Source organism: Leopardus geoffroyi, chromosome E2 (assembly GCF_018350155.1).
Source record: "Leopardus geoffroyi isolate Oge1 chromosome E2, O.geoffroyi_Oge1_pat1.0, whole genome shotgun sequence".
Taxonomy (NCBI): domain Eukaryota; kingdom Metazoa; phylum Chordata; class Mammalia; order Carnivora; family Felidae; genus Leopardus; species Leopardus geoffroyi.
The window spans coordinates 19,241,557-19,256,778 of NC_059335.1; the positions used below are offsets into that span (position 1 = coordinate 19,241,557).

At 42.6% G+C, this 15,222-nt stretch overlaps 1 pseudogene; it reads right to left on the reverse strand.

Annotated features, from left to right (window-relative positions):
• Positions 1-3,346: 3,346 nt before the first annotated feature.
• Positions 3,347-3,680, reverse strand: LOC123579037 (annotated as a pseudogene).
• Between the last annotated feature and the right edge of the window lie 11,542 nt (positions 3,681-15,222).

Consider the following 15,222-nt stretch of genomic DNA (forward strand, 5'->3'; position numbering starts at 1 on the left):
TTCAGTCTTCAACCCTGGTTCTTAACATAAGAGCTTCTAAAACCTTTAGAATCTCTGGAATGATGAGTGTCTTTTGTATACTAATGAGATGACTGGGGGCTGGGGCCCTGTATCTAGAGCTTCAGGATGGGGGCTGGTCACCAGAAAGACCAAGGCATAATTAGAAGGTTGGAATCGTTTGTCAAATTCCCTGACCTCTGGGAAGGGGAAAAGGGCTAGAGATTGAGTTTATTGCCAATGGCAATTATGCCTACAGAGTAGAGCCTCTATAAAAGCCCTAAACAGTGGGGTTCAGAAAGCTTCTGGGTTGGTGAAGAAATCCACATGCCAGGAGTGGGGGCATAGCCCAAACTCTATGGGGACTGAAGTTCCTATCCTTGGGACCCATACAGATCTCACCCTATGTACCTCTTTGGCCGGCTGTTCACTTGTATCCATTTTTAAAAATGTTTATTTATTTTGAGAGAGTGTGAGCAGGGCAGAGTAACAGAGGGGAAGAGAGCACCGACTCAGGAGGAGAATGTGAGATCATGACCTGAGCCCAAATCAAGAGCCAGATGCTTAACTGACTGAGCCGCCCAGATGCCCCACTTATATCTTTTATATTATCCTTATTATAATAAACCAGTAAATGTAAGTAAAGTGTTTCTGTGGGCTGTTACAGCAAATTATCAAACCTAAGGAGGGGGTTGTGGAAACCCCTGATTTGTATCTAAGTCAGTTGGAAGAAAGAGAGGCCCGAGATTTGCAATTGGCATCTAAAGTGGGTCAATTCTATAGGATTGAGCCCTTAATTTGTGGGATGTGATGCTAACCCCAGGCAGATAGTATCAGAGTTGAATTGAATTATAGAGCATCCAGTTAGTGTCCTGAGAGTTGGAGAATTACTTCTTAGTGCAGAAAATCCCATATGTTTGGTATCAGAAGTGTGAGTAGAGAAACCATTTTTCCTTGTGTTGTGGAGCTCTGATCTTTGGAATCTTGGTTCTGTCTGTTAAGTCATCCTTCCCTTTTCATGAAAGATAGCAAGTGCTTAAACCTGAGTTTTATCAGCCTGCTTCCTGCCAATAGACTTTTGGGGTCCCACAGTTTCCTTTCATTTTGTGCCCTTTCCCCCTTTTGGTCTATTCTCTTAGTTTCTGCCGAAATAATTTTCTCAAGAAACTTTTGGGCCTTCCATGGATTTCACTTAGATTCACTCCATTATAACAAAGCCACACACACACAGATATTTTTGAGATCAGCCCTTCTCTACCCAGCGCTCCTGCCAAGAGGACTGGGAGACAATTTCCTAAGCTCCTATAGGCTGTATCTATGGTTTGACTGAGCGGATCTGAGACCTTGCCCTTCATCTCTTGAAGGGGTGCTTTATGTGGTCGAATATCCTGACGTTTTTGCTCTTTCTGAGATTTAAGTGACAGGTTGTACGTTCACACCCCCAGCTTTTTCTGCATGGTATGCCTTCCTGACAGTGCTTGGGAATCATTTAGTAGTTATTTGCTATTTGGAAAGACTAAGAATTTAAAAAGTCATCCAGTTCTGGTTCCTTTTTACGTAAGACTTTTCCCCTTTATCTCTTTCCTCTCACGTTGTACTATAAGCAGCAAGAAGAAACCAGGCGGCACCTTTAGTACTTTGCTTGGAAATTTCCTAGTCTATCTAGACCAACTTGGTTATCTAACCAAATTAATTATTTACAAGTTCCTTTTTTCACATAACTGCAGGAGACCATGTAACTAAGCTTTCTGCCACTATGTAACAAGGATCCACTTCCTTCATTTTCTTTTCTTTTTTAAATATAATTTATTGTCAAGTTAGCTAACATACAGTGTATACAGTGTGTTCTTGGTTTGGGAGGTAGATTCCCATGATTCATTGCTTACATACAACACCCAGTGCTCATCCCAACAAGTGCCCTCCTCAATACCCATCACCCATTTTTCCCTCTCCCCTGCACCCCCCCATCAACCCTCAGTTTGTTCTCTGTATTTAAGTGTCTCTTATGGTTTGCCTCCCTCTCTGTTTGACACTATTTTTTCCCCTTCCCTTCCCCCATGGTCTTCTGGTAAGTTTCTCAAGTTCCACATATGAGTGATATCTGTCTTTCTCTGACTGACTTCACTTAGCCCAATACCCTCCAGTTCCATCCACGTTGTTGCAAATGGCAGGATTTCATTCTCTCTCATTGCCAAGTGGTATTCCATTGTATATATAAACCACATCTTTATCCATTCATCAGTTACTTCATTTTCTTAATTTTTTTTTTTCAACGTCTATTTATTTTTGGGACAGAGAGAGACAGAGCATGAACGGGGGAGGGGCAGAGAGAGAGGGAGACACAGAATCGGAAACAGGCTCCAGCCTCTGAGCCATCAGCCCAGAGCCTGACGCGGGGCTCGAACTCACGGACCGCGAGATCGTGACCTGGCTGAAGTCGGACGCTTAACCGACTGCGCCACCCAGGCGCCCCAGTTACTTCATTTTCTAAGAACATGTTCCTCGTTTCCTTCTGAGCTGTCACTGGGAGTATCCTCCGAGTCCAAATTTCTACCAGCAGTCTGTTTAGGGCACTTTGGGATTTCTCTATGATGCTTGTCAGAATTCTTTTAGTCTCTGCCCACTACCTGGTTCCAAAGCCACTCCTACATTTTTAGGTATTTGTTACAGTAGCACCTTATTTCCAGGTAACAAAGCCTTTCCTAGTTATCTATCACTGCTGTGCAGTAAAGGATTAGCTCGTCAGGTCTGGGTTGTCTAAACCTTGTATGTTCCAAAGAAAGGTCTGGTCCTTGCCTGGCTCCAGAGAGATAACTTGTACTTTTGAACATCCTACCTGTTAAGTGTTTTACCTGAAGCCATGGGTCATGCCAGAGAGTTTATGCTAACATTTTGATTTATGGTGGGGGCCATGGGCTACATAGTATGTATTTGCTCTCTGGTAGGGCTGGATATTGAAGGTCACACACCCAGGGAGTCAGCCATGCCTATGTGATGAACCTCCAATAAAAACCTTGGGTACCAAGCCTTGAATGAGTTTCCCAGGCAATACTCTGTGTGAGTTGTCACACATCGTTGCTGGGGAATTAAATGCTGTCCACGTGACTCCAGTGGAAGAGGGCAACTGGAAACCGTGATCTCTTCTCCACTCTGCTTCATGCATCTTTTTCCACTGCTAATTTTAATCTGTATCCTTTAACTGTAATACACTCTAGCCATGATTATAGTGGCTTTGCTGAATTACAGGAGTCCTTCTAGCAAATTATTAGGCCTGAGGGTGGTCTTGGGGACCCCTGCACACAGCTGCATGACAAATTACCACAAATTTATTTATCCTTATTATTTTTTATTACATCAATTAACCCATTTATTATAGGCTAGCAACGTTTCAAGCCGTGGACCTTCCACTGGTCTTTCAACTCCTTCAGTCTTCTGATGGCAGACTTTACTGTGACAGCAGAAGTGGTGCTGTGGGTCCAGGCACAACTTGCTACTGTTTTCATGCAGGAACCACAATGCCAGATCCCCACAGCTCACGTTTTCATCTCCCTTTTGTCCCAGAAGGAGCAAGTATACTTGGTGTGCTGGCTTACTTCAATCTTCTTCACCATTTTCCTGAAGGAGGCACCATAATGGGTCCCGTATTTACCAATGATTCCAACCTTCTAGGGGTGTTTAGCCATGTCGCTGCAAACTAGGTCTGCGCCCAGAGAGCCAAATTACCACAAACTGAGTGACTTAAAAGAAAACACACTTGTTTTCTCACGAGAATCACGGAATTGGCTGGCCTGTGTTCTTGTCTGGAAGTTCAGCCGGGGAAGAATCTTCTTCCGAGTTCACACAGGTTGTTGGCAGAACTCATTTCCTTGTGGCTGTAGGGCTGAGGGCCACAGCTTCTGGCAGGCTGTTGACTGCCTTCAGGCCCTAGAAGCTGCCCTCAGCTTCTCGGCAAGAAATTCCTATGGGCCTCATGGCCTTTCTTATTTCTTCACCGAGAGAGTCTCTCAGGTGAGTTTGATAGCAAGATGGAGTCTTACATTATATAATGTGATCATGGAGTGATATCCCATCACCTTTTACCATATATTGTTGATTTGAACCAAATCACCCATCTGCCCACATTTACAGGGAAGGACTGTTCAAGAGTATAATATCAGATGGTGGGATTATTGGGGGGAGGGTCACCTTAGAGTGTGTCCAACACAAGTCTTATGAGGAGTTTCACTATAAAGTAAAAGAAAAATAGGGCATCAGTCGGGGGGTAAAGTAAGGTAAAAAACTTTAAGATGTGGAAAAATGTGTGCTGATGAGAGTGATTCAGTAGAGAGGAAATAATTGATGAAATGATGTTTATGGGTCAGCCATTCTATTCTTTTTACTATTGAATGCAATAAAAATTCTTATTTTGTCTCTCCCATATCAGAAAATACCTAACTTATGGGCCTCATTCCCCTCAAGTTTTGGTAGGGAATATATATGCTAGGGACAGTTCAGGAAGCGGTGATCATTTAGGATATAGGAGAAAAGTCTTAGAGCTTATATTTTTATTCTTTTTATGCTACCCTTGCCATTTTTTATTTTACACGTTTTATAATATACATGACATATTAGTACAATGTTATGAATTAGTTATAAATAAAATATCCGTACATTTGGAGAGCATGTTAACATATTTTTTTTTTACTAATAAGATACCAAATAAAAAAGATTATAAAGTACTTTTCCATCTTAGAGGTTTGTGTTTGGGGAAAAGATTTCATTCTATTTAGTTTCTTCAAAGAGTGATTTGAAGAAGTGATCACTTAAAATTAGTTTTCTGCTCAGGCCCTCACATTTATGAAAAGATATCACTGGATCATGACAAGCCACTGGTGACTTCAGGATTTGATGTGATTTTTAAACTTTCCCTTTTATAGCTTTTAAGGTTTAAAAATTATTCTTGCAGAACACTTTTGCTAATACAAAACATATAGTAATGTTTATATTTCAGTTCTTACTAGTTTCCCAATTATTACTTACCAATAATTCTATTGTAGTAATAATGTGACATTTAACTCAGGTTAGTTTGGTTGAACTTATGTTAAATACTGATGGTTGGGCCATTTTCTTAACATATTAGGGCCCTTTCCTGGCTTATAGCTAAGCCTACTTAGAAAATAATGTAGGCCCAAGAAGTTAGGAACTGAAGCAATTTTAATGAGAAAGAGTTTGGTACACTGCCTTTTATAATATTCCTGCTCACCGAAAGGATTCCGTAAAGACTTGGTATTTAAGACTTCACCACAGTGCCATTTTATTTGTCATTCTAAGACATACTCTGGGCCTCAAAACAGGTATTGCCACTGAAACACTCCTAGAGATGCCCTGTCGATTGTGTGGTAATGTATTTGTCTGGGATGGCAACATACATCTTTCAGTCTCCTGAAATACATGCCTTTCAATCTTCAGCTTTTGAGTAGTTTTGCCTACAGAAAGACCCCAGTGCAGTGCCCCCTGCTGGTGAATGGCAGCTGAGAGTTTGCATCATGTCAGTGATGGACAGAGTGGGTCCCTTTGCTGACACTGAGCCGGGGGGTGATGCTGAGCCTGCCAGGTCATTTTAGATCAGGTCATTAAAGGAACAGAAGGTCGAATCGATATAAAATGAGCAGCTCATGGTTTTCTCTACATTTTTTAGACATGTGATGATTTGCCAGGGCTCAGTTTGGCTGATAGAATATGAACACTTCACAAACATGTTTGTATTTCTGCCTCTGTCTTAGTTCATTTAACAAGCCATTTTGCCCTAATTCTCAGGAGCTGTATTCTTGTTCAGTTGGGAAACCCAGCTTGAGCCTTGGCAGAGATTTTGTTTTATTTTATTTCATTATTTATTCTGGCAGAGATCTTAAACATGGAATATTTTTAGTGTTCATTTTGTTAAACAATTAGAAAAGCCCTTTAAACAAAAAGCCCTTTTCTTTTTAGTTTCATTGATAAGAATTAGTACACATGTGTCCAAGTTTCTAACTGATGATAATCATATTAAATAAAATTAATTAAAATGAAGGACCTGATTAGCATTTAGGTTATTTTAAATTTGGCATTTGGTGAGGGTGATTGTTTTATAATGAATAACTATAAAATTATTAATTTTGCCCCTATAGTAGGTGGCTCTAATGTTTTTGTATACATCTGTGGTGGGTATGTCATGGCAGTGATATTTGAGTAGGCTTTCAATCACGAATGTAGTACATACTTCAGGATTTTAGTGTCTTAGGTTCATAAACAAGTGGCTTGTCTGCTTAGGTATTTCCAGTGAGGTAGGAGGTGTGAATTTCCTTATTTTGATGTTTTCACTGTGGTTTCATATTAGAATGTCCTTATTTGTAGGAACTGTGCACTAAAGCATTCCATTGTGGTGAAACATCATATTTGCAGGCCGTTAACAATGATTTAAGGAAAGGGGCACCTGAGTGGGTCAGTTGGTTAAGCGTCCAACTTCGGCTCAGGTCGTGATCTCATGGTTCGTGAGTTCGAGCCCCGTGTCCGGCTCTGGGCTGACAGCTTAGAGCCTGGAACCCGCTTCAGATTCTGTGTCTCCCTCTCTCTGCCCCTCCGCTGCTTGCACTGTCTCTCACATTGTCTCATAAATAAATAAACATTAAAAACACACACACACACAAAACCCCCAATGATTTAAGGAAAATAAATTCTTCCTATTTTAAGTTGAGATTGTATACAAATAAAGAGAACAGGAGAAGGAAACTGGAAGGCAATGAGGCAGATAACTCTTTCTAGGAGTTTTATTATAAAGAAGAGCAAGGAGATAGGACAGCAGAGTGGAGAAAAAAGTACTAGACAGGGTTTCTAGGTTATGAGTACGAGACAAGCATGGAAGTTTGCGTTAATCATCTAGGGAAGGTGGTAGCTTATACTCCAGTGATTTCCCAGCAAACAATTCACACTGGTTTCCAAGAACCTGTACTTTCCCAAATCAACCCTACTTTCAGGAAGAACTTTATACCTAAGATATGTTGGGATTGCTGTATGTTAAGCTTCTTTTCTCTTTTGTGTGAATATAGAGAATACTTGTTACCACATTTGTTCAATGTGTTTAAAGCCAATTATTATCACCAATTAAATTTTCCTTTTTAGACCCTTAGACTATTTGGGTCATTCATGCAACAAACATTTGCTGAACTGAGTCTGTGAAACAAGGAGATAGTTATTTTGGGCATAAAATAGATATGTTCCCAGACCTCTTAGATCTTTTTTTTTTTTTTTAATGTATTTATTTATTCTGAGAGAGAGAGAGAGGTCATGAGTGAGTGAGGGAGGGGCAGAGAGCGAGGGAGAGAGAGAATCCCAAGCAGGCTCTACACCACCAGCAAGGAGCCCCATGTGGGGCTTGAACTCACCATGTGAGATCATGACTTAAGCCAAAGTTGGACGCTTAACTGACTGAGCCATCCAGTCACCTCTGGACCTCTTAGATCTTTGAGTCTAGTGGTGGCAGCTCGTATTAAATAATCATGAAATTGTGTTGAGGAGTGTGAAAAGAAAACATGGAGATTTAGATAGAATATAAAAGGAAACTTGAATTTAAAGTGGAGACTTAAGAAGCACCTCATTAAGGAAGTGCCGGTTGAATTGTAACATAAAGGATGAAAAGGTCATAGCTGGGCACAAAGCTGAGAGGAGAGCTCTTGTAGCAGAACGAGCCGAGTGCCGAGACCCTGGGTGGGAAGGAGTGTGAGGAAGGAGTAAAGGAAGCCAGTGAGGTGAGGGCACTCACAACAAAGGTGTGGGTGGCTGGAAGGAGTCAGTGAGAGGAACAGACATCAGATCTTTGTCAGGCTGATGATCTAAAGTTTCATCCTGCAATAACATGAAGCCATCGACAGGTTTTACTAAAGGGGATACCAAAATTAGATTTGTGAGTTGTTTTTATTTTTTTATTTAAAAAAGTGTTTATTTATTATTGAGAGAGAGTGGGTGTGCATGCAAGTGGGGGAGGGGCAGAGAGAAAGGGAAACAGAGGGTCCAAAGTGGGCTCTATGCTGACAGCAGAAAACCTGATGTGGGCTCCAACTCACGAGCCATGAGATCATGACCTGAGCCTAAGTAAGATGCTTAACCGACTGAGTCACCCAGGTACCCCATGAGGTTTTTAAAAATGTTTATTTATCTTGAGAGATAGATAAGATAGATAAATAAAGATAAATAAAGAGATAAAGAAAGATAGGATCCTAAGCAGGCTCCGTGCTGTCAGCTCAGAGCCTGATTTGGGGCTGTGGGTCTCGAGCTCATGAACCGTGAGATCATGACCTAAGCTGAAATCAAGATTTGGATGATTAACCGACTGAGCCACCCAGGCACCCCTGTGAGTTGTTTTTAAAGATCACTTTGGTTTGTGGAGACTGGATTGTCAGAGACAGGTGTGGAGCAGAGAGATGAGAGGAGAGGCTGTTTCATTAACCCAGGTGAGAGATAAATGGCAGCTTATGCCACCATGTTAGCAGTGGTACAGAAGAGAAGTTGACGGCCATAAATTTTTTGACAATAGAATTGATAGAATGTGTTGATATATTACATGTTTGGCAGGAAGATAAAATCAAAGAGATGACTTTGCATGTGGTCAAAGTAGAAAGAAAAGCAGGAGAGGGTGGGGTCATGGAAACTGAGTATAGCTGAGTATCTATTGGATTAAGCAACACGGAGCCCACTTAGCAGGGCAATTTGGGTGGGTGTAGGAACAGAATCCACATTGCCACGTGTGGAATAGTGCATGAAGACTGGGAGGTGAAGCAATGGAGATATGGTGATGAGAGTCTTTGGAGAAGCTTGTCAGTGAAGGGGAGTAGAGAGAGAGCTGTAGCTGGCAGGGGAAGGAAGGTCAAGGATGGGATAAGATAGGCCGACTAAGGCAAGTCAGTACTCTGATGGGAATGATCATAGACTCACTGGCAAGGACCCTTTATGGGCAGTCTTAGCAGAAACACTGTGGGCCAATGATGAGTAAGGATGTTTTCCCCACCTTAGTCCTCCATGCAGATATCTACTGAGGCTCCACGGAAGCCCCCAGTGGAGGACACAGTCCCAAGTCAAAGGTGGACCCAGCCTCTGAATTGAAGGAGATTATTTCTGATACCTAGAGAATGAGGGATCCTAACAGATGTTAAGGTCCCCAAGAAAAGAGGAAATGGCATGTCTTGCCACCTGGGCGTATGCACTGGAATTTGAATCCATTACACTTCTGTGGTATTTCCAGTAGTATCCTGTTATTTCTGCTGCCTAGACTCCTCCACCACTTACATCGCCCCTTCTCCACTTTCCATCATTCAAGATCAGCTCAATGGCCCGGACCTCTGGGATGAGAGTACCCCTCTATGCTCTGATGGCATCGGGGTGCCCACTTCCATCTGACTTACTGTGTTGGGTCGGAATACCAGCCAGCTCTCTCCTACCGTGTGCTCTTTTTCTCTACATGCCCCATGACAAGCATGGTATCTGGAAGCAGAGCAGCTGAAAGGCTGTTGACCTCTAGCAGGTAGGAAGGAGCCTAAGCTTGGGAGCCATATTTGAGGGTCACCACTTATTGGCTGTGTGGCTTTAGGGACACTATTTGGTTTCTCTGTGCTTCGTTCTTCATCTGTAAAATGGGGATATTAAAAGTCCTTACTTCATAACACTGAAATAATACCTGTAAATCAGTAACAGTGCTGGGCAGATAGTAAGTGCTCAGTAAATGTTGCTATCCTTCTTAAGACATGGTGAATATCAATACATTGAATAAATGAGTAAACAAAAGAATAAAGTATGATCTAGAAAGAACCGTAACAGGTGTCAGCTTGTTTTTCAAGGCCTCCTCTGCCAAGCCAACTTGAATACATCTCTGGTGAATTGCTGAAGTTCATTCAGCCAGCTTTCAGCCCATGTACAAGGAACAGAATGAGGACAGACAAGCAGCCGTTTCCTGGGGGCACTTAGTGCCTGGCAGAGCCATCTGAGCCATTTGGTCAGATGTCCATGCCCAGACCCTGTCCTTGGTGAGTCTGTCCCTGAGGTCTGTGCATGGGCCCCAGCATGAACATTTCTATAAGGCACCCTGGGTGGTATATTTTTCTGCAACATACGACTAGATTACAGCTGTCTTTGTCTGTTTGGGCCGCTGTAACAAAAACACCAGAGACTAGGTGGCTTAAGCAAGAAGCATTTATTTCTCAGTTTTGGAGGCTGGGAAGTCCCAGATCAAGACACTGACAGTGCCTTGTGAAGACCTGCTTCCCAGTTCATAGATGGCCACCCTCTTGCTGGGTCTTCACATGGTGCAAAAGACAGAGGGAATTCTCTAAGGTCTCTTTGAGCTAATCACTCCCAAAGGCCCCACTTCCTAATACCATCACCTTGGGATTAGGATTTCAACACATGGAGTTTTGAATCCATAGTAGTAGCTATGGTTCCTTCTACATCTGGAGTCCCTGAATTCTGTGACTATCTCTTATTACACTTCCGGTTTCTGAATGGCATGGTCAAATATCTGAAAGTACTCTTTGCATATGTGTTTCATGGCAATCAAAGCTTTAGGAAGGATTAACAAAATGGTATTTTATTTAATCACAAAGGAATTATATTTTCTTATGACACCATTTTCTTAAATCATTTATTTGGGTCCATATCTGTGCATCACAGTGAAAGGGTGTTTTAGAATGTTTTATTTAAATGAGTGAGGATTCTACCTGCCATGATGTTCATAGAACAGTCTGGTGATTTTCATCTGAGTGGGGTGATAACTTTCTTTGAGAGCACAGCCTTTGGGAGGGGGTCTAGCCAGGAGGATGTGCTTGGTTCTGGACAAATTGCCTGCATGACTGGACACCCCCTAGGCCAACTCCGTCAGACTCCCCTGTTCATACTCCCTGTTCACACACCATGGACAGCACATGTATTTGTGTGGGGGAATAAATATATTATTAGTATTTTTTTATAATTATAAAGATTAAGTCTTGGGTAAGGATAGTGGATTCAACATGTGCTTTTACTTTTGGTCCCTCCTGAAATCCTACCAAAACAAGAGTAAAATGATTTTTTTCAAGAGAAAAATACTCTAGGACCAAAACAAACAAACAACAACAAGAAAGCTGTGTCCTAAGCTGACAGGGGAGAAACCGAGCAGCGTCCCATTTTATATGACAAAATCCCACAAAGCCTAAAAACAGGGGGGTTATATGAAAAGCTGTCTGAGAGCCTGTTAAAGCCCCATATTTTCACTCTGTACTCCGGGGGGGACCGTCCCCCTTGGATGCCAGCAGAGGGCAGCAATGTTATCATCAGGGAGGTGGAGGCAGAGGGTCCTGTTCACCAAAGACTTGACCATGGGGTTCATAGCTGCTCTCTCCACTCTGAGCCTTGTAGTCAGTTCGGAGTTATTTAGTCCAGCACCTTGACCCCATGGTTCCACAGACCTTCTCCCTTCCTCACATCAGCCATGGCACCTTGGCCTCATCATGGTTGACTTACTTAGACCTTGCATTCTGGGTGTGTTGCATGTCTGTCCTGTTAAGCTGCCTCAACACAATTGGTCCTTGACTGGGACCTCAGGGTCACCCACGGTTCTGCTCTCTCTTAGTCTTCCAGTTTCCCCCCTGACATCGCATCCTCCTACACTAAAATTTCTTGGAAATATGGGGTGCCTGGGTGGCTCACTCAGTTAAGTGTCTGACTTCAGCTCAGGTCATGATATCATGGTTCGAGAGTTCAAGCCCTGCATCGGGTTTTCTGCTGTCAGTGCAGAGCCCACTTTGGATCATTTGTCCCCCTCATGTTCCGCCCTGCGTGTGCTCACTCTCAAAAATAAATAAGCATTTAAGGAAGGGAAACAAAAAGAATATAAAAACAGGGAGGGAGACAAAACATAAGAGAGCAAACAGAGGGTTACTGGAGGGGTTGTGGGAGGGGGGATGGGCTAAATGGGTAAGGGGCATTAAGGAATCTACTCCTGAAATCATTGTTGCATTATATGCTAACTAATTTGGATGTAAATTAAAAAAATAAAATTAATTAAAAAAATAAATAAGCATTTATAAATAAATAAATAAATAAATAAATAAATAAATAAATAGGGGCACCTGGGTGGCTCAATCGGTTAAGCATTTGACTTCGGCTCAGGTCATGATCTCATGGTTTGTGAGTTCAAGCCCTGAATTGGGCTCTCTGCTGTCAGCATGGAGCCCGCTTCGGATCCCCTGTCTCCCTCTCTCTCTGCCCCTTCCCCACTGGGTCTTTCTCTCTCCCTCTCTCTCTCTCTTTCTTAAAATAAATAAATAAACTTAAAAAAAATAACATTTCTTGGAAATAGCTGACATTTGACTTTCCACTCTATATTATATTTCCCTCCTCACTTCTGGCCTCGCGGCCAAGCCTTAATGGTGGAGGGGATCTAGGAGGGAGGGCATGAGGGAATGAGCGAGGAGAATAGGGAGACTGAGTCAGGAGGAACCCCAAATCTCGGATTTGTTACTTACAAGAATACTCCATCCTCCCCTCCTTTGTTCCTGGCACAAACAGAGGTCTGCTGCTATCTCCGTGATACTCTGTCACCTGGATGCCATACGTCTGGCCCCTTCATCTCTCTAGCCTTGTCCTTTACATCAGTGGCTTCTGCACTTTTTGACTGAGACATAGGGTTGACATTGATTTCCAACGTGCATGCGTGTACACACACAGGCATACACACACACAGACACACACAGACACACACACACACACAGACACACACACACACACACACACACACACACACACCTTACAGGTTTCAGGAAGCAATCCTTCTTAGGACGTTCTCTGATATTTTCTATTTTGTTCTGTTTGATTCTGTCCATTCCATTTAATTTTCAAAATACCGGTCGATAAATTCAAGTTTCAACCCACTGGTGGATCTTCACTGTTGGAAAAACACTGCTGCAAATCATCCTTTCTTTTTCTACTTTTTCCTTTATGCTGGGTCCTTTCTTTATTGTTTAACCAGCAGGGGTCTGTCTGGATTTTTAAAGAACTCTACCCACCTCTTTTTCACCAGCACAGCCTGGAAAGAGTTTGTCCGTGTACATTGTTCCATGGCCTCTTTGTTGCCTCTCCTCCACCCACCCGGGCCTGTCTGCCTTCAGCATCAGCCTGGCACTGGAAAAGCTCTTGCCCTGGCCACACATGATCCTTGTCATTAATTCTGGCCTCCCCTTGCTGGTTCTCCAGCAGCGTTGAGCTCTGTCGTGTGTCCCTCCCACAGCTTCCTAGCACGCCCCTGCCCTGGTGCCTGGACCCGTCCGGTGACATCGCTCACCTGCTTAGATGCAGACCACTTGCTGAGTAGCACCCCTACCCAGATCTTTGAGCTCTAGGTCGTCCTATCTGACAACTCCTGGATCTGATGCTTGGGCCTGCTTTGCAACCACTTACACACTTACTCCCCAGCTTTCTATTTCTGAATGCCCCCGGGGCCGTTACTTTCCTCACCCCACACCACTGGCCCCTGGTCTGTTGGTTTATAATAATCGCCTTTGGAATCTGTGCACCCTGAATGTTTTCCTCGTTTAGGAGCCAGTTATGGAAGAAACAGTCTTCTCTCTCATCCTCATTTTATTATCTTTGCTCCTTTGGTAACATCGAGCTTTTCTGTAACATGTTTCCTATTCTTTTATTATGTGCTTGGTGCCATTTCCCAAACCTCATTCTGATTTTCCCTGGAGGGCAGCCTTCATTACTGCTGTTGATGAGCACTGAGGAGGGAATGTAGGCGTGCAGATTCCTTGCTTCTGTGCCATACTCTTAAAAGCGAGCTCCGTTAGTGGATGAGCATACAGCTGCTTGAGGCCACAGGCTGTTTCTTAACCATGTTACTCTTCTCCGGGGACTTCTGTGTTTATTCCTTGCTCTTTCCCTACAGTTTTCTTTCTGATCTGGGAGGGCCCTACCACATTAAGGTTCTTGGACATCTAGATAATATTAGGTCATACATGAAGTCATTTTCTTCTTTCAAGTATAGAAAGTCTATTTAAATACCGTGACCAGAAAATATCGGAAGGCTGTTGAAGGTTTGCCTTTGTTTTTGTTCGTTCAACTAATCGATCTTCCCTTGCTCTAAAATATATTCTAAAATGGTTCATTTTTGTGAATCTCAAAATGGAGAAGCTCTAAGAGGTCACCTTCCTCCACAGGAGAAGCTGAGCGCCCAGGGGAGTTCAGTGCCCTGCACTCAGACACACAGCTCATTCCTGGCAGAGTGCTGGCTAAGGCTGTGCTTTCTAGGGCATGGCTTTTTGCACTATGTCTTTCATACCCATGTCTGCCACACTGTCTCCCTATTCTTATAAACCCCTATGTGTACACAGATACCCACATTCTCTTTGATCATCATTTTGGGAGATGGGGAATTATCTTGTTCCGTGACATATTTTTGGTGAAATGAGCTTGGCCTTAATGCATTTTAATTCTATCTGTATCCCTATAAAATGTATTTTTAAACTGAATTTTTATTTATAGTTACTTCACATCTATGGATCGTGCATGTTTCCATTTATTTGTTTATTTAATTTTAAGTGGGCTCCACACCCTACGTGGGGCTCAAACTCACGACCCTGAGATCAAGAGTTGCATGCTCTACCAGTGAGCCAGCCAGGTGCCCCTGTTTTCTTTCTTTCTTGCTCTTTCTTTCTTTCTTTCTTTCTTTCTTTCTTTCTTCTTTCTTTTTTTAACATATGCTTAAGTGAATACCATGCAGGTGACCTCTGAATTTTTAAATTTATTGTGATGAATGAATGAGAGAATTTGGTTATTAAAGTCCCAGGTCCTTTGGGTGCCTTGGTCCCATAACCATAGATTTGTTCGGATTAGGGTGTGCTCTAGGATCTTTTGAAACATATGGGAAGTGGTTATATTTTTGGATTATCTTCTTTGATAACCATTTAAAATTTTTAAAAATATTTATTTATTTTTGAGACAGAGTGTGAGTGGGGGAGGGGCAGAGAGAGAGAGAGAGAAAGCCACAGAATCTAAAGCAGGCTCCAGGCTCTGAGCTGTTAGCACAGAGCTCAAACTCATGAACCGTGAGATCATGACCTGAGCCAAAGTCGGCTGCTTAACCAACTGAGCCACCCAGGCACCCTGATAACTGTTTTTGAGAATGCAATGGACTTGAGTGTCTTGGATTTCTTTAGAGTTTTAGATAAATGTTTTTGAGGGCAGTGC